Here is a 22,525-nt window from a genome sequence, read left to right on the forward strand (position 1 = left end):
TGTTTCTGGAAACCTAATTTAGAAAACTTTCTGTGAATACTTTTTGAGTACTTATATTGAAACATATATTTAGCCAAACTTCCATTTTATTTTAATAATAATATGCAAATTACATTTTAGGAAACTACTATACACATTTTATGGCCCCTAAAGGGGGTTGAGTACACAAACACACTGGTGTTTACGATTTAAAGTAATTTGCAGCAATTCTTGGGGTTCAGCATGAAGCAGACTAGGAGACCTGCTGAGGTAGAATGTTACAGGATTAAGCTGTATTGTTCATTTGTTCTCCACTTAGAAATACTGCAGATAGGAGCTGCAGTAGGCCCCTCAAAAGTGCTTACTATTCAATACGATCATGGCTAATCATTGAGTTTAATGCCCCAATCCCACCTTGAACTTTTTAAGAGCTATATCTATTTACTCCTTGAAAGCACATAATGTTTTGACCTCAGTCTCTTTTCTACATTGCTACATCTTTCCCTTTTTGGAATGTTGTATCACTACTGTTTCCAGAATCTCATGTAATTGACACTGTGGCTCAGTGGTTAGCACTGCTGCCTCATGGTTCCAGGGATCCGGGTTAGATTCCAGTCTCAGACAACTATTTGAGTGGAGCTTGCACATTGTCCCTGTGTCTGCATGGGTTTCCTCGGGGTGCTCCAATTTCCTCCCACAATCCAAAGATGTGCAGTTTAGCTGAATTAGCCATTCTAAATTGCCCATGGTGTTCAGGGATGTATAGGTTAAGCACATTAGTCAGAGGTAAATGTAGGGTAATAGGGTAGGGAAGGACGTCTGGGTGGGTTACTCTTCGGAGGGTTAGAGTGGACTTGTTGGGCCAAAATGGCCTGTTTCCACACTGTGTGGATACTATGATGATTCTATGAAAAAGGCTAATGCAACACAAGCAAGATCTCAATCTAATTTTTGTGATAGTGCAGAGAATGAAGATACATAACCTATCAACCAGTACAAGAGAATCAACAACGATTGAACTATCAGAGAGGAAAATAAATAGTATTGACAATCAGCAAATGGAGGTTTAGCAAGTGCAGTATACTCTCCGCCCTCGGTTTCAGTGGGTATTTTAACTATTGCTCCAAATTTGAATACCACCAGAATTGTGGGAAGTGGGCACAGGGCATCTGCTAGCTGGAAAGGTTGGTGCAATAGTTAGCATTTGCTAACCACAGGTTTGCAGTTAAGGGGTGTGAATGGCCTCATGGGAAGGTGTACACTATAGAGGGCCTCATTGTCCTTTTCACAAAATGTCCATTAGCTTGAGACTGATAGGAAAGCTGAAGATAGCAGTTTTCCTACCCAGACTCAGTTAAAAGGTCTGCAGAATCCTATTGGAATCTTAAATATGTGAGGTTCCTACCTGATTTAGGCCCACACTTGTCTGCATATGAGCACCTAAATTTACAATTTGAAAATGAAGGAGAACATCACATTTAACAGATCACAATTAACTGGACCCTGTTTCTGCAGAGTAAGGTTAGGTTTAAAATTGATCCATTTGTACTTGTTCTTATCTGACATAAGACCTAAAGTTATGTAAGCAACCTTGCAGATTGTTTTGACAACTGCAGAAAATTGATGAAACTGAAACTTGCTCTTTAAATTCATTCCTGTGAAATTTTAGCCTGCAAAATTACTTGAGAAGTATCATTTATACAATGTCTGCAGCCAAAGTGATGAGGAACGTTACACTTGTTTCCAGGCTGATTCAGATAAATGATGATTTCAAAGTTGCCAGATCAATACATAGACATCAGACGCTTGAACTAACTGCTTCAATATTACAATGTGAATATTTAACATCTTAAGGTAGACATTAATGTATTAAAGAGACTGGTGCCTACTTAAGTAGCAGACAGAGAAAAGTCACACAAACATACTAAGTCCTCATATGGTAGTGTATTGCAGATAACATTAAACTCGGAAGAATTGTAATCTGAGGAGGACAGTGTGGAACTCAAAAACAACAATGACAAGTTGGAGGAGTGGGTGGATAGATAGCAAATGAGGTTCAATTCAGAAAAGTTTGAGGTGGTATAGTTTGTTCAGAGGAAAATTGAAAGAAAGAATAAAATAGAGATGCAGTTCTAAAGGGGGTTCTAAAACAAAATAGGAACAAGATAGCATAGATTTAAAGTGATGTTTAAAGGAAGCAAGGGTGATGTGAGAAAAAAAATTGCTTCACACACCAGGTAGTAAAGATATAGAATGCACTGCCTGGAAATACAGTACGGACAGGTTCAACTGAGGAATTCAAGAGGGCATTGGATAGAAATGGAGTGCAAGGATATGGGGAAATGACATGAGATTGGCAATTGGCAATAGAACTGGTACAGGCCTGATGGGCTGAATGGTTTCCTTCTACATCATAATAATTTGATGATTCTGTGATAATACAAGCGTAAATATCAAAATCTTGATTAGATGTTAGCAATGCTTTACGGGAGGAACTGCCGTATCTTGTTGCAACCTACTCTTTGTGTTTAAGGTCTCAGTGAACATTGATGTTGTAGGAGTTTGATTCAGCTAAACAGTTGGGTCAAGCCTCTTATAGTTCTAAATTATCCCATAATTTTCTGAAACATTAGAGATGATCTTTCCTTTTTGCAACCTTGTGAAATACAGTCAGTAGCCTACTTCAATGGTAATAAAAATGAAGACAGATGTTAAACAGGCTTTAGGCCTAGTACATGAAGTTAAGATCTACTCCATTCTGTTTTCCAGTGCAATGATTATTAGAGATCCTTTTGACTGGAAAAAATTTACATTAGAGGATTCAATGTTACATTTTATTCAGTTGACCTGCTGACACAGATTTTGATGCAACACTATTGCATTCCAGGCTTGCTCTGTAGAAGGCCTTCTCATCTGCTGCTCTTCTTCTAGAAAGTCTGACCAAAATGCTGCTGTCACATAATTTGAGGCAAATGAGTCCATCGAACATTTCTCCACCCACGGCTGAGCGTTTGATCAAAACTTTTGTGATACATATTTGCTTAAGGATTGTCTTAACCCAATTATCTCTTGGACCTGGTTATTGTAACTCTAGAATTAGCATCAGTGCCTTTGGACTGGAAAGAGAATAGATCACACCTTGATTACTGAAGGCTCTGGCTGGAAATTGAGTGGAAGTAGGATCAGGTTGTGTGATGATTCTTATCTGATGGAATAGCTAAGGAGCAAGGATCCAGCATAAGTAATATCTATTGAGTTAGTTAATTGCAAGATTCAGCACTTTTTCATGATACTGACCAACTTCCTCCATGGTTTCCTCCTGCCCTACCCCTAAACTCATCCATTTATATAGTTTTTTTTCTCTTATTCCCTCAAAATGTCCTCTCTAAACCCATCCTATCAGACCCCTATCCTGCTCTCATAACCCTATTTCTACTCATCTAATGGTTAGCCATCTTCAAATCCATGTAAAAACTTTGCAAATGTTAGACCTTAGTGAGACACTTGACACTCCTCAGTATTTGAAGTGAGGAAACACCATGGAAATAATTACAAAAGATAGAAACGTGGAAAATAGGAACAGAGTCGGTCATTTGCCCCTCCGAACCTACTCCACTGTTCAATAAGATCATGGCTGATCATTCAACTCATCACTCTCTTCCCTTTCTCATCATACCCTTTCTGTAGACAGAACATGCTTCCTCAGTTAAGGAGATCAAAATTTCACAATTTCAGACAAAAACAGAAATTGTTGGAAAAGTTCAGCAGGACTGGCAGCGTACGAGAAAGGGTCACTCAACCCAAAACGGTAACTCTGATTTCTATTCACAGATGCTGCCAGACCTGCTGAGTTTTTCCAGCAATTTCAGTTTTTGACTGACTTACAGCATCTGCAGTTCTTGCACAATTCCAAGTCTGGTCTCACTAAGGCTCTACATAACTGCAGCAAGACACTCCTGTTCCTGTACTTACAATCGCCACTTGCTGCAACCTTGTGCTTACTTTCAACACTGGTGTAAAAGGGCACCCAGGTCTCATTGCACCTTCCTATTTCACAATCTGTTGGATAACCTTATATTTACCCACATTACACTCCATCTGCCATGCATTTGTCCACTCTCACTGCACTTGTCCAAATCACACTGAAGAATCTTTGCATTCTTCTCACTGTTCGCTCTCCCATCCAGCTTTGTTGTCTGCAAACCTGGAGATAATAAACAATAAAATCTTGTTGTTGGACATTCCTGGACACTTCATTAATTGACAAATCCTTCACATTCAAATTGCTGTCCTATGCTAGATTCCCTTCCTTTTATCAATTTCTGCAGCTCTACATCTTCCATCAAGCCTTCAAGTAGGTCCAAAGAAGGGTAAGGGTAATTAGATGATAGTGTCATTCTAGGTTCTCATAAACAAAAACAGAAATTGCTGGGAAAACGCAGCAGACCTGGCAGCATCTGCGGAGAGAAAGCAGAGTTAACATTTTGAGTCCAGTTACCCTTCTTCAGAATTGATTGTAGGTGGAAAAGGATGGTACATACATTGTATACTGAAATTGGGTTGGGAGAGGGAGGCGGAGTAAACAATAGGTGGAGATGAAGCCCACAAAGAGAGAACAGCAGTTGGACAGGCAAAGGAAACAGTAAAAGTCAGCCTGAGAGAATGAATAGCTGCTAATGAGGACCAATAGTAGCTGAAAATAGGATGGTTGTGGTAGTAGCCCATGTGATGACAAGGCCTTGTGTGTGGAGTTAAGGTGAGGACTGGTGTATTACTTCATGTTGACTTTGATCTAGAATTATTCTAATTGCTGTCAACAAATTGCAGAGATTTCAGTAAGTTCCCCTGCACATCTTCTTGAACATTTTTGGACCGTAAAATACAGGAGAAAAATTAGGCCATTTGGCCCATTGGCTCTGTTCTGCTATTCAATCATGGCTGATATGTTCCTCAATTGAAAATGTGTTGCTGGTTAAAGCACAGCAGGTCAGGCAGCATCCAAGGAACAGGAAATTCGACGTTTCGGGCATAAGCCCTTCATCAGGAATGATAATGTAGGTAGCGATGCATGGCTGCAAGGGTGGAGCGGAGGATCCGGAGGGAGGTCTGTTGCTGGAGGCTTCGGATTTGTTGTAGGTACAGGTTGTCCTGGTTGGGTCCAAATTTTGTTGGTTGGAATGTAGTCCGGAGTCCGTGCGGGATCAGTCGGTTCCGTAGGCAGGTGCTGAGGAAGGAGATGTGGCTGTGGTAGCGAGTCTGTTTGAGAACGTGGCTGAAGAGTTTCTGTGCAGAGGAGATGACCTGGGGGGTGCAGTGAGAGAGAGACTCACTGAAATCCTTGTAGAGGGAGGAAGAGAGCTTCTTCAAGGAAGGCATCCTTGCAAGAGGATTCGCAGTAGGTTAAAATCTTCGAGTAAAAAATGAGGTCTGCAGATGCTGGAGATCACAGTTGAAAATGTGTTGCTGGTTAAAGCACAGCAGGTCAGGCAGCATCCAAGGAATAGGAAATTCGACGTTTCGGGCATAAGCCCTTCATCAGGAATGATATGTTCCTCAACCTCATTCTCCTGCCCTTTCCCTGTAATTTTTGATCCCCTTGCCAATCAAGAATCCATTTCTTCTTAAATGCACTCAATGATTTGGCCTCCACCACCTTCTGTGGCAGGGAGCTCCACAGATTCACCAACAAAGAGCGTGCTACTTTTCATAAATAAAATTTGCCCCATTCCCCTCTGAATTTGATTTCCTTTAAGGTAACCACATACACTGCAACAGATGGTGAGTCTATATTTTACACCGTGTTTCCGGAAACTATTTGTGCCCTGCAATCTTCAGATCTTTAGATTAAAAGTTGCAGCATATTGCAGCAGAAAACAAAACAATTGAACATGTTGGGCTGAATTTTCAACAGCTCGTGGAGGTAGGTCTGGGCTAGGGTGGGCCAAAAATGGACGGAAAGAACCATTGGGCTGGTCCATCTTGTGCAGAAGATTAAATGTTCCAGCCAGCTGTGACGGGGAACCAATTAACCAATTGGTCCAGATCAGATTTCAGTCACTGGTAGCCCTCAGGAAATTGACGGTGTGGGATTCAGCAATAGAATGATAAGCGGAGATAATTACTGCTTTACTCATTGGAAGCACTGCCTGGCACTTGTGTGGCACGATTTTTTCATGCCAATTATCAACACAAGCCTGAATGTTATCCAGGCCTTGTTTCATATGGATACTAGATTAGAGTGGTGCTGGAAAAGCACAGCAGGTCAGGCAGCATCCACGGAGCAGGAAAATCAACGTTTCAAGCAAAAGCCCTTCTGTTGAAGATTTTTCTGCTCCTCGGATGCTGCCTGACCAGCTGTGCTTTTCCAGCACCACTCTAATCTAAACTCAGGTTTCTAGCATCTGCAGTCCTCACTTTTGCCTTCATATGGACACTAACTATTCCCCTATCTGAGGAGCTAGTTAATTAAAGACATGCATAAAATGCCCTGAACATTCCAGACAGAGTACCAGGAAGCCACCTGTGAAATCATGGCAGAATGCCAGTGTCAGTCCAACCAGAATTCAGAGACAAAGTCTCCACTCAATGCAAAGGTGCCTTGATAGTGAAAACCTCCATCCATGGGCAGCATCCATTCCTGTGGTGGAGTCTGTCTTTTCCGATCCAAAACCTTGACATTTTTGATCTTCCCTATTTGTAATCAATGACAGGGAATAGAGATAAGAATTGAAAAATAAAAGCAGGCACAATATTAAATAGTTCTCAAGTATCCAAAAGAATGCTGCCAAGGCCATGCATTTATTGGCCCGTCCTAATAGTCCTTGTGAAAGTGCTGGGAACCTTGAACTGCTGCAGTCATCTGTTACTGTTACACCCATTGTGTTGTTAGACAGATATTTCAGAATTTTGATCCAGTGGCCATGAGAAACAGTAATAAAATTCCAAGTCAGATGTTTTGTGGATTGCAGGTACTTAGATATGATGGTGTTCCCATGTATCTGCTGCCCTTATCCAGTAAGATTTAGAGGTCATAGGTTTGGAAGGTGCTATCCAAATTGTTGCAGTGCATCTCTTATATGAGACATGCAATTATGCATCAGTGGTGATAGGAGTGAATGTTTAAGATGGTGAAATTGGTGTCAATCAAGCATGTTGATCTGTCTTGGATGGTATCAAGCTCCTTGAATGTTGTTGGAGCTGTACATATCCAAGCAAGTGGAGAATATTCCCTTACCCTCCTGATTTGTGATTTGTAATTGGTGTACAGGGGAGAATAGTAGTAAGCTCCTCACCACCGACCTCTCAGCCTTTGAAAAGTTATTGCAGCCATATAGTTTAGAAATCTCCTTCAGTGCACTTCCTGGCCAATGCTAACTTCCTGGGAAGTTTATAGTGGGGAATCAACAGTAGTAATATCATTGAATATCAGTTCTCTCTTGTTGGGCACTGTCATTGACCAGCAGCCATGTGGCACAAATGTTTTGTCACTTGTTAACTCAAGCCTGAATATTGTCCAAGCCTTGCTGCTTGCCTTTATAATCCATGCTGTAGGGACGTGGGTTCAAATCCCACCACAGTTGGAAGAATTTAAATCTAATTGATAAATCTAGGATTGAAAGCTAATCGCATTAATAGTAACCATGAAACTATCACCAATTGTTGTAAAAACCCATCTGGTTCACTCAGTCTTCTTAGTAAGACCCACGACACTTACATAAGCTGCCCTAGATACTTCAGACACCAGGCCCTCAGCAGTGTGGTTGACTCTGAGCTGATCTGTAAAAAAGGTCCAGCAAGCTACTCATCTCAAAGGCAATTAGGAATCAGCAACAAATGCTGGGCTTGTTAGTGATGCTCACAGCCCAAGAAAGAATAAACAAAATGGGCATGGACTTCTTCTGTGCTGTGACTGCTACTTGTTGATAGTTTAGTAGTAATGTCCTTCGACTAGTAATCCAGTAGACCCAGAATAATGGTCGGAGATATGGATTCAAATCCTGTCATGAAAGATGGTGAAATTGAGTTTAATAAGTAAAAAAACCCTAGAGTTAAAGACTAAACTAAAGGTGACCATCAACATTGTCAGTAAATCTATTGATTCATTAATACCTTTTCAGGAAAGAAATCTGCCATCCTGGTCTGGCCTACATGTGACTCCAGACCCACAGCAGTGTGGCTGACTCTTCACTGCTCTCTGAAATGGCCCAGTAAATAATATGAGACCTCAAGAAAATAATTAAATAAAATGGGCCATCTTGCATCAACGTAAGCACCAGAAATATCATGAGCCCACCCAACACACTCAACTTGGTAAAATCCTCCTGACTAATATCTGGGGTCTTGTGGTAAAATTGTGAGAACTATCCTAATGGCCTAACATAGTCATACTCTTTGACTCATATATGATCCAGACATTATCATAACCATCCCTGAGAATGATCAGTCCCACCTGACCTGGTTGCAGTGTGGTGCACAATCAGATGGGAGTTCCCATTTCATTCCTCAAGATTTCACCAGATCCAATGAAATCTCATGATTTCAGATCAAGCATTAGCAAGGAAATCTTCCAATGATTACCAACTAACATGAATTCACTAACACCTCACCCACCTCAGCTCTTGATTCAGTAATCCTCCATGTTGAGTATCAATTGAAAGAGGTAGAGAGGATTGGAAAGAGCATAGCATGCACTCTGGATGTGGGACTTAAATGTCCATCACCAACATTGGTTTGACATCAATGTTACTAATTTCTAAAAGGGCATATTTGCTAGATTAGATCTGTGGCAGGCAGTGAGGAAACCAACAAGGTGGAAGAACCTGTTTGGCTTTGATCTCCCTACCCTGCTTGCATCAGATACATCTATCCAAGACAGTAACAACTGTATAGTGCTTGTGAGGATGAATTTCCGCCATCACATTAAAAATATCTTCTGCCATGTTAAGTATAACCAACTCTATAGCATAGTTCAGGGGATCATTATACAAAATGCGTTGTGCCTGGGAGGAGAGTGTGCAAGTGAGATAGTGTTCCCCTACTTCTGATGCCACTAAGCTTCTAGGTGGTAAATAGGAAAGTCATGGGGTAACATACTGGCAGTGCTAGAAGTTTAACAGTCTAACAGGAAATAGAGAGTAGGTGTAAATGTGTCTTTTGTAGGTTGGGAAGATATGACCCTAGAATTGTTGCTGGGACCTCAACAGTTTTGAATAATTTATTCAGATGCTCTCCAAATTTCATGAAGACGCAACTGGGTATGAATATAAGATTATGGAGAGGACTCAAGGAGATTGCTAAAGTTTATAGATAGATTACCGCATTCAAGATGCTGCCGACAAATGGTGACTCTTTGTGAACTCTCTACAGCAGGTCTTATTCTCACAAATCAAAGGCACAGTGATTTGGCAAAGATGTCAAATGAAGGATAGTGTAGGAAAATTGTCTGTTCTGACAAGATTACAAAAGAAGCATATCATTGAAGTGGAGTGAAAAGTCTTAGATCTCTGAGATGCAGAGGCATCTGTATGCCCTGGTATATGAATTGCAAAAGATTTGTATACAGGTGTAGCAAATAAAATGTTATCAGTTATTACCAGTGGAACTAAATGCAGAAGTAGGAAGGTTATATTTCAGTTATACAGGACACTGGTGAAACTGCACTGTGGGCAGTATTGGTCATCTTATTTAAGACCATCAGACCATAAGACCATAAGACATAGGAGTGGAAGTAAGGCCATTCGGCCCATCGAGTCCACTCCGCCATTCAATCATGGCTGATGGGCATTTCAACCCCGTAACCCTTAATTCCTCAAGACAACAAGAATCTATCAATCTCTGCCTTGAAGACATTTAGCGTCCCGGCCTCCACTGCACCCTGCGGCAATGAATTCCACAGGCCCACCACTCTCTGGCTGAAGAAATGTCTCCGCATTTCTGTTCTGAATTGACACTCTCTAATTCTAAGGCTGTGTCCACGGATCCTAGTCTCCTCGCCTAATGGAAACAATTTCCTAGCGTCCACCCTTTCCAAGCCATGTATTATCTTGTACGTCTCTATTAAATCTCCCCTTAATCTTCTAAACTCCAATAAATACAATCCCAGGATCCTCAGCCGTTCCTCATATGTTAGACCTACCATCCCAGGGATCATCCGTGTGAATCTCTGCTGGACACGTTCCAGTGCCAGTATGTCCTTCCTGAGGTGTGGGGACCAAAACTGGACACAGTACTCCAAATGGGGCCTAACCAGAGCTTTATAAAGTCTCAGTAGCACATCGCTGCTTTTATATTCCAACCCTCTTGAGATAAGTGACAACATTGCATTCGCTTTCTTAATCACGGGCTCAACCTGCATGTTTACCTTTAGCGAATCCTCGACTAGCACTCCCAGATCCCTTTGTACTTTGGCTTTACGAATTTTCTCACTGTTTAGAAAGTAGTCTATACTTTTATTCTTTTTGCCAAAGTGCAAGACCTCGCATTTGCTCACGTTGAATTCCATCAGCCATTTCCTGGACCACTCTCCCAAACTGTCTAGATCCTTCTGTAGCCTCCCCACTTCCTCAGTACTACCTGCCTGTCCACCTAACTTCGTATCATCTGCAAACTTCGCTAGAATGCTCCCAGTCTCTTCATCCAAATCATTAATATATAATGCGAAAAGCTGTGGCCCCAACTCTGAACCCTGTGGGACACCGCTTGTCACCGGCTGCCATTCCGAAAAAGAACCTTTTATCCCAACTCTCTGCCTTCTGTCAAACAGCCAATCCTCAATCCATCCCAGTAGTTCACCTCAAACACCATGGGCCCTCACCTTGCTCAGCAGCCTCCCGTGTGGCACCTTATGAAATGCCTTTTGAAAGTCTAGATAGACCACATCCATTGGATTTCCCTGGTCTAACCTACTTGTCACCTCTTCAAAGAATTAAAGAATTTAATTTAAGAATTTAAAGAATTTAAGGAAGGAGGTGAGGTTTTGGAGGAAATTCAGAAAAAAAAGATGAATAGACTTTTAACTGAAATGGGCAGATTGTTTAGTTAATGAGGAAATGTTGGACAACCTCGGCTTAAATTCACTGGGTTTAGGGAGTAAAAGATGACTTGACATTATATACAAAGTAATCTGGAAAAGCCAACATGATTTTGTCAAAGGGAAAACAGCTTTAGCCAATTTATTGGAGTTCTTTGAAGAAGTAACTTATGCTATAGGTAAAGGAGAACCAATGTTTGTACTGTATTTAGTTGTCCGAAAGGCATTGAGTAAGTGACATTTCAATGGTTATTGTGGAAAATAAAAGCTCATGGCGTTGGACGTAATATATTGACATAGATAGAAGATTAGCAGACTTAAAGGAAGCAGAGAATAGGAATATGTGGGTGCTTTTCAGGCTGGCAAGCTGTCACGAGTGATGTGCCATGGGGGGGCAGTAACAGGGTCCAACTCTTTACAATTTTTGTAAATTATTTGGATGAAGGGATGATAGCTAAATTAGCTGGTGACACAAAGGAAAATGAGTTGTGAGAGGACACAAGACAATAAGACAGAGGAGCAGAATGAGACCATTCAGCCCATCAAGTCTGGTTCACCATTCAATCATGGCCGGTATGTTTCTCAACCCCATTCTCCTGCCTTCTCCTTGTAATCCTCGATCCCTTTACTGATCAAGAACCTGTCAATCTTTGACTTAAATATTTAGTGCACATTGAGGCTTCAACGATTTGGCCTTACAGCCTTCTGCAGCAGCGAGTTCCACAGGTCTCACTAACCTCTGGCTTAAAAAAAACTCCTCATCTCAGTTCTCTGAGGCTGTACCCTTGAGTCCTAATATCACCTACTAACGAAGCCATCTTCTCCACATCCCCTCTATCCAGACATCTCAATATCCTATAAGTTTCAATGAGACCCCCTCCTCATCCCTCTAAACTCCATGATGTGCAGGAGCCTACAAAGGAATATAGATAGGTTAAATGAATGGACAAAGGTCAGACAAAAAGGTCGGAAAGTGGGAAATTATCCATTTTGACAGAAAGAATAAAAAAGAAGCATAAATTGCAAGAGGTTGCAGATCTCTGAGTTGCAGCGAGATCTGGGTGTCCTAATGCATGATTAGTTTACAGGCACTGCCAGTAATCAGGAAAACTAGATGTTTTATTGTGAGAGGTATTGAATGCAACAGTGGGGAGGTTATGCTTCAGTTATACAGTAAGACTACATTTGGAATACCTAGTAATGTACTGGTCACCATATTGACTAGACTACCTGGATCGAAAGGATTTCCTTATGAGGGAAGGCTAGGTAGGCTGGACTTCAATCCTCTGCAGTTTTTAGAAGACTATGAGGTAACTTAATTTAAATATATAAGATCCTGAGGAATTTTGACCAGGTGGATTTTGAATGTATGTTTCCTCTCGTGGGAAAATCTAGAACTAGGGATCATAATTTAAAAATAAGGGAGTGCCTATTTAAAACAGAAATGAGAAGACAGTTTTTTTTTCTCTCAGAGGGTCATGAATCTTTGGGCTTCCCTTCCTCAAAAGACAGTGGATGCAGAATGTTTAAATATTTTTAAAGTAGAAGTATATAGATTCTTGATTACCAAGGGAATGAAAGATTATGGAGGGTATGTAGAAATGTAGAGTTCAGGTTGAAAGCAGATCAGCCATGGTCTTAATGAATGACAGAGCAGGATCAAAGGGCTGATTGGCCTACTCTAGATCCTTTTTTGTATGTATGATTTTATGGTAAGTTAAGTTGTTTGATAATGGGACGGGAAGGTTAGTGTGCAAAGTCAGAAACACCAAAGGAATCCTCCCGCAACCATCTTACCTCGGCCTGCACTCTTCTAGCCTTGCCATCTGAATTGCCGGGGGACGGTGGAGGTGTTGTGTTGTTCAAAATCTATCCCACTATTTCTGGTCTATAATGCTGTGGTCACTGTGGTAAGGTATAACAGGGAACATTTATAGTTCTATTTATAAAGAAATCGTTAACACATCTAAATAGACCACCCTTACAAAGAGTGTAATGTGATTTTGCCATAAATTTCACTCAGAGGAAATCTATCTGCTCACCACAGAGAAACAAACGTAATTGAAAATCTTGTTACAGTCATAACTTAATAATCAAAAGGCCAATTTCAAGTAGAAGCCAAACAAAAGAAGGGAATAGTGATGTGGCCTCAGTGAATGGAGTTTGAGGAACTAACATTAGTTGAAGTAATTGGTTCCTCTTTTTGAGGCCAACTGCAAAATGTTTGTAGTTTTTAAGCAAATGTCAATTTATAAGCTACACTGCACTTTTTTAAAATGCATTCCTTTCTACCTTGCCGTGTAACTGCTGAGGAAAACGTCGGTGTCAATACAATAAGAGATGCGATGGTCTTCTTCCATCCTGGAACTATCCCTGAGCTATTTGAGGTCCACGGGGAGAGATTCATTAAAGGAGTGTAGCCATCTAGGACTAATTAAAAAATACCCCAATTTTGATCAGTTTAGTTCTCTTATTATTGTCATCTTGTACTTTGCCATGTGTTTGCACAATGAAACCATTTTACATGAAAAGATGGGTTGGAGAGAGGGCAACAACTTCCTAGGATAAAACTCATAGAATCACACAACAGAGAAGGAGTGCATTCGGACCAATAGGTCAATGCTCTCTCTTTGAAGAACTTTCCAATTAACCCTATTCCCTTATACTTTTCCACATGGTCCTGCAATTTTATTTTTATTTTTACATATATGTCCAGTCCCCTTTGAAAATTGCTGCTTCCAGCACAATATATTCCAGATTTATAACAATTTGCTGCATAAAACAAAATTCTCAGCTTCACTTTTGACAATTTTGTCAATTATCTTCTACCTGTATCAAATGGAAAAATAATTCCCCTGTCTATGTTACCAAAGTACCACTTCAATTGAACATCTCTGTTCAAACTTACCCCGTTACCCACTAACACCCCATCAAAGTTCTGTGTTGTTAGGAGTACATTTCAAACTTTTCTAGCCCCTACTTTTCTTATCCCTGAATTAATTCTTGTAAATCTCCACTCTATCCTCTCCAAGACTCAGTTTTCCCATGTTTCCTCTTTATATGTGCTGATGAAATGCATCTTTATGTGTTTTCAATATTTTCTATTATTGTTTTTTCACTTAAACTGACAAAGCAAGTGATGTCAATCTCGGCTTTCTTACAATGCAATACAGAGAAATACTAAGGAAATCTTTTGGACGTGTATTTCAGTGAGCTTGGCAAAGAGGAACTGCGCCCTTAATTGATAATATGATTAAATGTGTGGTTAAATGAGAGTAAATGGATAAGCTTCCAACACATCATTATGGCTCTTTTCCAACTGGATATCAAGAATCTCAATGTTTAGAATCATCTTTCAATGCTGCTGATTCAGACTTCAGCTCATTGGTGTGGTTAATGTTGATACAAGAGCTAGTAAGGCCATCAATATAATCACTACACATTTGAGGTACAAAAACTGATTGTTTTCTTAATTTACTCAATGGTTAAATAAGTCATGTACCCAGTAATCCACTGGGATCTCACCATGCATAAAAAAACGGCAATATAAAAATAAAAGATTATTCTGAATGTTTTCTTCTCATTGCATGGTTTGGTTCAATCACACCCAATCGGTTAAAGTTGATATAACTTACAAAACTAAAAGAAATAAATAAGCATATATAAACTCACAACCTTTAACTGTCGCCAATGATGCACATTATGGATTTAACTAAAATCAACAGGGCTAAATTCCTTCTTGCCCTTAGAAGCCAAAACATAAGATGCAGTGATGTGTATTGTTTGTATGCATAATATATCATCATTCCTTCACTGCTGTTGAGTCAAAATCCTGGAACCCCCCTCCCTTGTAAGTCCATCTACACCAAATGGACTGCAATGGTTCAAGAAGATGGCTCACTCAAACCTTATAAATGGTATCTGGGGACAAACAAGAACTGTTGGACTGGCAGCAATGTCCACATCTCATGAGTGAATAAATAAAACAAAGCTGTTAACTCCTGCAGGTACCATTAATATTTGTGGGCGGCACGGTGGCACAGTGGTTAGCACTGCTGCCTCACAGCGCCAGAGACCCGGGTCCAATTCCCGACTCAGGCGACTGACTGTGTGGAGTTTGCACATTCTCCCTGTGTCTGTGTGGGTTTCCTCTGGGTGCTCCGGTTTCCTCCCACAGTCCAAAAATGTGCAGGTTAGGTGAATTGGCCATGCTAAATTGCCCGTAGTGTTAGGGGTAGGGGTTTGGGTGGGTTGCGTTTCGGCAGGTCAGTGTGGTCTTGTTGGGCCGAAGGGCCTGTTTCCACAATGTAAGTAATCTAATCTACTTCTGAGAGTAAACAACTCTAGGACACATTAAGCCACTGCTCTTTATCTGTTTTGCTTATTAAGCTGTAATTAAAGCTGGCTTCCTAAGTTCTTAAGACCTGAGATTGCTTTCACCACCAACCCACTTCCATTCTATCTTCTAAAGCAAATTGCCAGCTACACAAAGGAAACAGAGTTGTGTTTATGGAAAAAAAATATTATTGTTGGCATGGTAAGCCAGTGGTTAGAGAAATGTTTTTAGTCCACATGACTCCTCTTTGAAGTCTCATTGGATTGGTGACATGAAATTATAATCAATAAATACGATAAAGTTTAAGTTGGCACCAGAAAAATTTTCAGGAAAACTACTACATTATTATAAAAAGTCCCATTGCTTCACTAATCATGATTTGGAGATGCCAGTGTTGGACTGGGGTGTACAAAGTTAACAATCATACAACAAGATTATTTGGAAGCACTGGCTTTTGGAGCGCTGCTCCTTCACCTTCACAACCACCTGATGAAGGAGCAGTGCTCGGAAAGCTAGTGCTTCCAAATAAACCTGTTGCACTATAACCTGGTGTGATGTGATTTTTAACTTGCTTCACTAATGTCCTTCAAAGAAGGGAACTCATCACCTTTACCCCGTCTTGCTTGTATATGATCCCAGTCCTACCTTACGTAGATGACTCAAAGCCCTTAGAAAACCATTGGCAATGAATACTGGCTTGTCAATACCAACACCATTCAAAACAATAATACAACTGGATTAAGTCAAGACATACTGAAGTCCTGTGACTAACCAATATTTATCTATGAGTCATGTGATGCTGTTTTAGATCTCCTAGTGTCTAGATTCCAACTTTAAGACTAATATCCTGGGAACATGTTTCATTAGTGTCAAAGCAATCAGTAATATTCCTCTCATGCAACTTACCTGGACAAGAAAAGGTAACAAGTCATACCACAGGATTCTGCCAAATAGTTCATTTTGTAATGTCTGTTAATGGTAGACCAACAGATTCTAAAAAGAAGTGCGGATCTATGAGACATGCTTGTAGTAAATGGTCAGCTAGAATGATATTACTTAATTTTACTTTTCCCTTCAATATTACATGTGTGAACCAAATATGATTCACAACTTTAGCAGGGCATATTCTAGAAGGTATCAACAAATAAATGATGACTTGCTTCCAACCACTGTCCCCGCACTCCCCACATGTCTGGATGTAGTTCCAACAACATTCAAGAAGCTTGACACCATCTAGGACAAAATTGTTGTTTAATTGACCCTTCATCCAAAAACATTCACTCCCTTCACCTCTGATGCTCGGTAGCAACAGACTGTACAATCTTCAGGATGCATTGCAGAAATTCACCAAGGTTACTTAGACAGTACCTTCCAAACCTATGACCATAATGAACTAGAAGAACCATGGTGTTCGATACATGAAAATATCACCACGTGCAAGTTCCCCTCCAAGCTGCTCACCATCCTGACTGAGAAATATTTTGCTTTTCCTTCAGTGTTTCAGGGTCAAATAGCATTCTGGATCTACCAATAGCGACTGGAGTTCAATAAGACAGTTTGCCACCACCTTCTCAAGAACAATTAAAGATAAACAATTAGTGATGTGAAAGATTAAAAATTGAAAGCAGAAAGAAGGATTGTTGACACCATTGGGTGAAGCAGATTGCATGGATGGAAATTCATATGGAGTAATAAATACTGATGCGCCAAATAGTGTGTTTCTGTAATTGTGTAATGCAATTTCAGAAACTCTATTGAGCTGGTTAAATTTGTGGAAGTGTCATAGTAGTTCCTGTCAGTGGGGTTCATTTCTCCTTTAAACTGCAAGCTACAGCAGTTTATTGAAGAAACCATGTACCATTTTGGACTCAGACAATCTAGATTCTTCTCCCTTTAGTTCTTTCCTGATCTCTCTATAAGATGGTATGAAAAACAACATATACTTTGTTCATGAAGCTAATTCAACCCAGTCTGCCTTTACAATCATAATAACATAGAAATGTTCACAAGGAGCAACAAAAGAAATCTCTTAATACCAATTACTTGAAATAAGAAACTAATTTAGTGAGTGTTTCAAGCTAGGATACTGTAATGAATATTGATATGGGTGTAGATATAGTGAGCAGTTTAGGTTACAAGTTTTAGCTCATAGAGACAGATAATAGATATGGGCCAGGTCAGAATATAAAACAAAAACAGAAAGTGCAGGAGAAAGGCAACAGGACTGACATCATCAATGGAGAGAGAAACAGTTAACTTTTCAAGTCCAGAATATAGGTTGGAAACATAGGTGTGATCTTTGGATTTGGCATTATTGTGAAGCTATTATAGGCCTAGATCTGGATCTTTTTATTTCAGTATTATTTGCCAACTGAAGTCACATTCTCTGTTTCAGTATTGATACTTTATATGAATCCATGAATAGTGAGATATTAATTGAAAGAGTCAAGTGTTTAAACTACTCCAGTGTGCGTTTACCTTTAGAAGAAATGTTTCTTTCACAAATATTGATGCTTCTGTTTCATCAAAAATGGAATACTATAAACACAATCTGCCCCCTGTACCACTGAAATCTGAATGCTTTGAAGAGAAATTAAACATCCTGCTTTCCTCTGAACGCAGGCTCACTTTAGCCAGATCATGTTTATAATCGGAAGACTTCACTGGATTTTTGTAAAGTGTCAAATGCAGCTGTGTAGTTTCCCTTCCAAAATGGGTTAGTTATGCTTCAAAAGCTTGAAATATTGCATTGTAACTCACCAACCTCAGTGGGGTGATTTCCTGTACTGAATGGCAAGGGCATACTGACCAACAGTTTAAAGCCATGTAGTGAATAATTGCAGGCTTATGCACTGTCATCAACTTTTAATAACAGAATGTTGGACACAGTTCGCTTCCAAATCATAACTTTCTCCTGGTTTCCTTTACTATTTCCCAAATCATTCTAGATATGTTCTCCAAAGAATTTCATTGTTACTGCTTTTTATGGATAAGTTTGAAGAAAATGACATAAAAGGACAGGATGTTGTCATTATCAAAGTTGCCTGACAGCTGAGCTAAAAAAGTGATCTAATTCCATGCTAGCAGGTCTCATTGATGACATTTTGCCAGTGGCAATCAAACTGCTGGATCTGGCATCCAATTGAAGATGGCGAGATGCATCTCAGAGCTGCCAACTCAATCAGAGAACTAGCAGCAGGGCAGCCTGGGTAATGGTGGCCATTGCCGAGGTAGCAGGATGAAGGGGAGGCCATCTCCATATGGAGTTACTATGGAAGAGGAAATGGGGTTCTTTCGGTTTACAGCTATGAGGTTGTAAAGATTTGGCCAAAGTTTCTCATTGTAATGTTCAGTCATAACACAAAAATTTTAGCTATTACAATGCCATTTCAAGTTAAAATGGCAAAGCTGCATGCATTTCTGATGTTACATGTCCATGGTAAGAATGTCAGTGCAGGGCAGCATGGATGTGTAGAAGAGTATGCAGAGTTGGTACAACGTGACATCAGTCAACATATAACACTGATTTAGATTAGATTAGATTAGATTAGATAAGGAACATTGATGCAGCGCATGCTCAGGAGCTTAGTTCTTTCATCACAAGCCCACTAAGATCACTTGGTTGCAGATGTAGTTGTTATAGTTCTGTGCCCCTTGACCTACAATATGACCGGGGAATGACCAGATGGTGATAGAGAGAAGGACAAGCTGCTTTAAGAGGGATGGAGGAGAGAAGTATTCTCAATGGAAAGCCATTTATGCCCAGGGTGTTCAGGCAGCAATTCTCTATCTCATTTGAGTGAGGAACATCCATGTCTGATGCTTTTATGTCACTAAGGAGATGCTGACTGAAATCTGTAACCTGTTCCAGCCCAAACTGTAGAGTTCAAGCAGGATGTGCACAGCACTCAAAGTGAATGTGACCATGACAACAGACATTTATCCATCAGACTCTTTCCAGGCTGAAGCACATGCTACATCCAATCTTTCACAGTTTGCCATCCACTGGTGTGTTGGGGAGGATATGGACTCACTCTGTAATAAAAACAGATGAATGCATTTCACCATCCAGGGAAAGAAGGTGGAAAGAAGCTGCTACACAAAATGGCATTGAGCAGGTGATTGAAGTGTTCGGCTGCCTGATTTTTCTGGAAGAGCTGTGCAGTAACTACCAGAAGTGGATGCAGGAATTTTCCATGTACTATGCACTGTTGCACCAGTGTGAGAATACAGCCTTTGTGCTGCAGCATATATACAATGAGCAACTGAGGTGGGGAAGAGCAGAAGAACAAATGGAGGGGATCATTTCTGAATAGCGCTGAAAATGTGTTGCTGGTTAAAGCACAGCATGTCAGGCAGCATCCAAGGAACAGGAAATTCGACGTTTCGGGCCAGAGCCCTTCATCAGGAATGAGGACAGTGTGCCAGGCAGGCTAAGATAAAAGGTAGGGAGGAGGGACTTGGGGGAGGGGCGATGGAGATGTGATAGGTGGAAGGAGGTCAAGGTGAGGGTGATAGACTGGAGTGGGGTGGGGACGGAGAGGTCAGGAAAAAGATTGCAGGTTAGGAGGGTGGTGCTGAGTTCGAGGGAATCGACTGAGACAAGGTGGGGGAGGGGAAATGAGGAAATTGGAGAAATCTGAGTTCATCCCTTGTGGTTGGAGGGTTCCCAGGCGGAAGACGAGGCGCTCTTCGCTCACCAACTGGAGTACGATAGACTGCAATTCCAATTCCACTCCAAACATTCCAAACAATGTAAATCAAATATCAAAAACAATCCCATGTAAAAGTCACCGCACCTTTCAAACAGTACCTCCCAGTCACTGCAGCTTGGCTGGTGCAAGGTTACTGACTTTTAACATGGGAGACTGCAGATGGAGAATGACCTTGAATGGCTGTGGCTCTCGTTTGGCTCTGGAGAGCCTACCTCAGTTCAGGCTGCCCAACAAACAGATCACAGAAAGGGTATGGTCGGAGTGACAGCATGAATGCTTTCATCCTGAAATGGGTTTGTGTTCTGTACAGCACTGTCATTCTCCCAGAGCAATGCCTCAGCAATCCTGGCAATGTATTTGAGAAAGCAATCACCGGCCTGCTGTGAGACCCTGCAATCCCTTTCTAACACTGGTAGCCATGGTGACAGCATGCTTAGTTTCATGGCACAAGCTTAGTTTGCTGACTTTCATCTGAGCTTCCAAGCCAACAACCAGATATCAAGTGACTCATGGTTGTGCTGCAGTGGAAATTGATGCATCAGCTATCAAATACAGCATCATGGTTGTGTTCATAGATAAGTTAATGGAGTTACCCATCAGTTCTATCCTGTGTTCTCATCATTATGCCCAGACTTTTGCCTAATTACTCCTGGGCACATCCATGTTACATATTCATCATCCTTTATCTTTCTTTAACTTCTTACTGAGCACTTTGCAATAGACCACGATCAACAGTCAGTGAGTACCTGTGCCACACAAGCCCGGTGTCATATAGTTATACAGCATGGAAAAACATCCTTTGGTCCAATTCCTCCATGCAACCAATTTTCCCAAACTAAACCAATCCCATTTGCCTGCATTTGGCCCATATCCCTATAAACCTCAAGATCCCACAACAAACAGTTTCAGCAGCTGACTTGTTAGCTGTGAGTGTCAGAATGAGAAATGGTGTCCCTTTTTTATTATAACGCTTTCTTGGTTGGTTCCACTACTGCCAGTCATGTTATTCTTCTTAGATATCTGAAAGGAGAAATGTACAATTATGGTGAAAGGAGAGAAGTAAAGCAAGAAATGGATGCTTAAAACACCAGTAGCTTTTGAATCATTGTGGGATGAGAGAGAAATGGTATGAACACACTGCCTTCTTCAACGAGTTCAGTAGAGCAATTGGTCTATAGTCATGGTCATTCCAATAATGGCAAGCATTGTTTAGTCATCAGGAATAGGATCTGTGAGCTTGCCTTTCCCTGACTGCTATTCACTGATCTTGACCACTTGTGTGGATTTAATGAATATTTTGCAGCATTAGGTCCAGGCTCTTGATGCTAAATTCCTAACATTGACCACCCTGGCTACCTGCTCCCAGCTCCCACAGCCTTCTGAGAGTTTGTTTGGAAGGTTTCCTTCCACACTCCGGATTTATATCATCTCTTCTCCTAGACCAAGACCTCCAGTGCAGCATCATAACATTTTAGGTGTACTGTCTGCCCATTTAAGAAAAACATAGAACTGCAGAAACTGAAAATCTGAACCAAAAACAGAAACTCAGTAGATCTTGCAGCATTTGCAGAGTGAAAGCAGAGACAGAGTTTCAGGTCTAGTGATCCTTCTTCAGAACTGGTTGTAGCTAGGAAAAAGTTGCCATATCTATGAAAAACAAGGAGTGATGGGGAAATGCAGGAGGAATATGGGATAGGTAGAGATAGAGTCCAGAGAGAAAGACCAGCAGTAGGCAGTCATCGACAAAGGAATGGGTAATGGTGAGCCAGGAAGAAGAGAAAAATGTTGATAAAAGGTATCATAAGTTATATAGCCACAGAGATATACAACACCAAAACAGACCCTTTGGTCCAACTTGTCCATGCCAACCAGTTATCAAAACTTAATCTAGTCCCATTTTGCCAACACTTTGCCCATATCCCTCCAAACTTCTCCTTTGCATACATCCATCCAGATGCCTTTTAAATGCTGTAATTGTACCAGCCTCCACCACATCCTCTGGCAGCTCATTCCATACACGCACCACCCTCTGCCTGAAAAAGTTGCCAGGGTAAAAACAATGACTGCAGATGCAGGAAACCAAATTTTAGATTGGTGGTGTTGGAAGACCTTCCTGAAAAAGTTGCCCCTTAGTTCTCTTTTATGTCTTTCCCCTCTCACCCTAAACCTATGCCCTCTAGTTCTGGATTCCCCCACCCAGGAAAAGACTTTGTCTATTTATCCTATCCATGCCCATCATGATTTTGTAAACCTCTATAAGGTCACCCCTCAGCCTCTGATGCTCCAGGGAAAACAGCCCCAGCCTGTTTAGCCTCTCAAATCCTCCAACCCTGGCAACATCCTTGTAAATTATTTCTGAACCCTTTCAAGTTTCACAACATCCTTCCAATAGGAGGGAGACCAGAATTGCACACAATATTCCAAAAATGGCCTAACGAATGTCCTGTACAGCTGCAAAATGACCTC

General features: G+C 40.8%; 1 protein-coding gene across 1 annotated transcript in view; it reads left to right on the forward strand.

The window, feature by feature from the left end:
* Positions 1–22,525, forward strand: part of apbb1ip (amyloid beta (A4) precursor protein-binding, family B, member 1 interacting protein) — a 156,876-nt gene that overhangs the window by 767 nt on the left and 133,584 nt on the right. The window lies entirely within an intron of this gene.

Source organism: Hemiscyllium ocellatum, chromosome 5, assembly GCF_020745735.1.
Source record: "Hemiscyllium ocellatum isolate sHemOce1 chromosome 5, sHemOce1.pat.X.cur, whole genome shotgun sequence".
Classification (NCBI taxonomy): Eukaryota; Metazoa; Chordata; class Chondrichthyes; order Orectolobiformes; family Hemiscylliidae; genus Hemiscyllium; species Hemiscyllium ocellatum.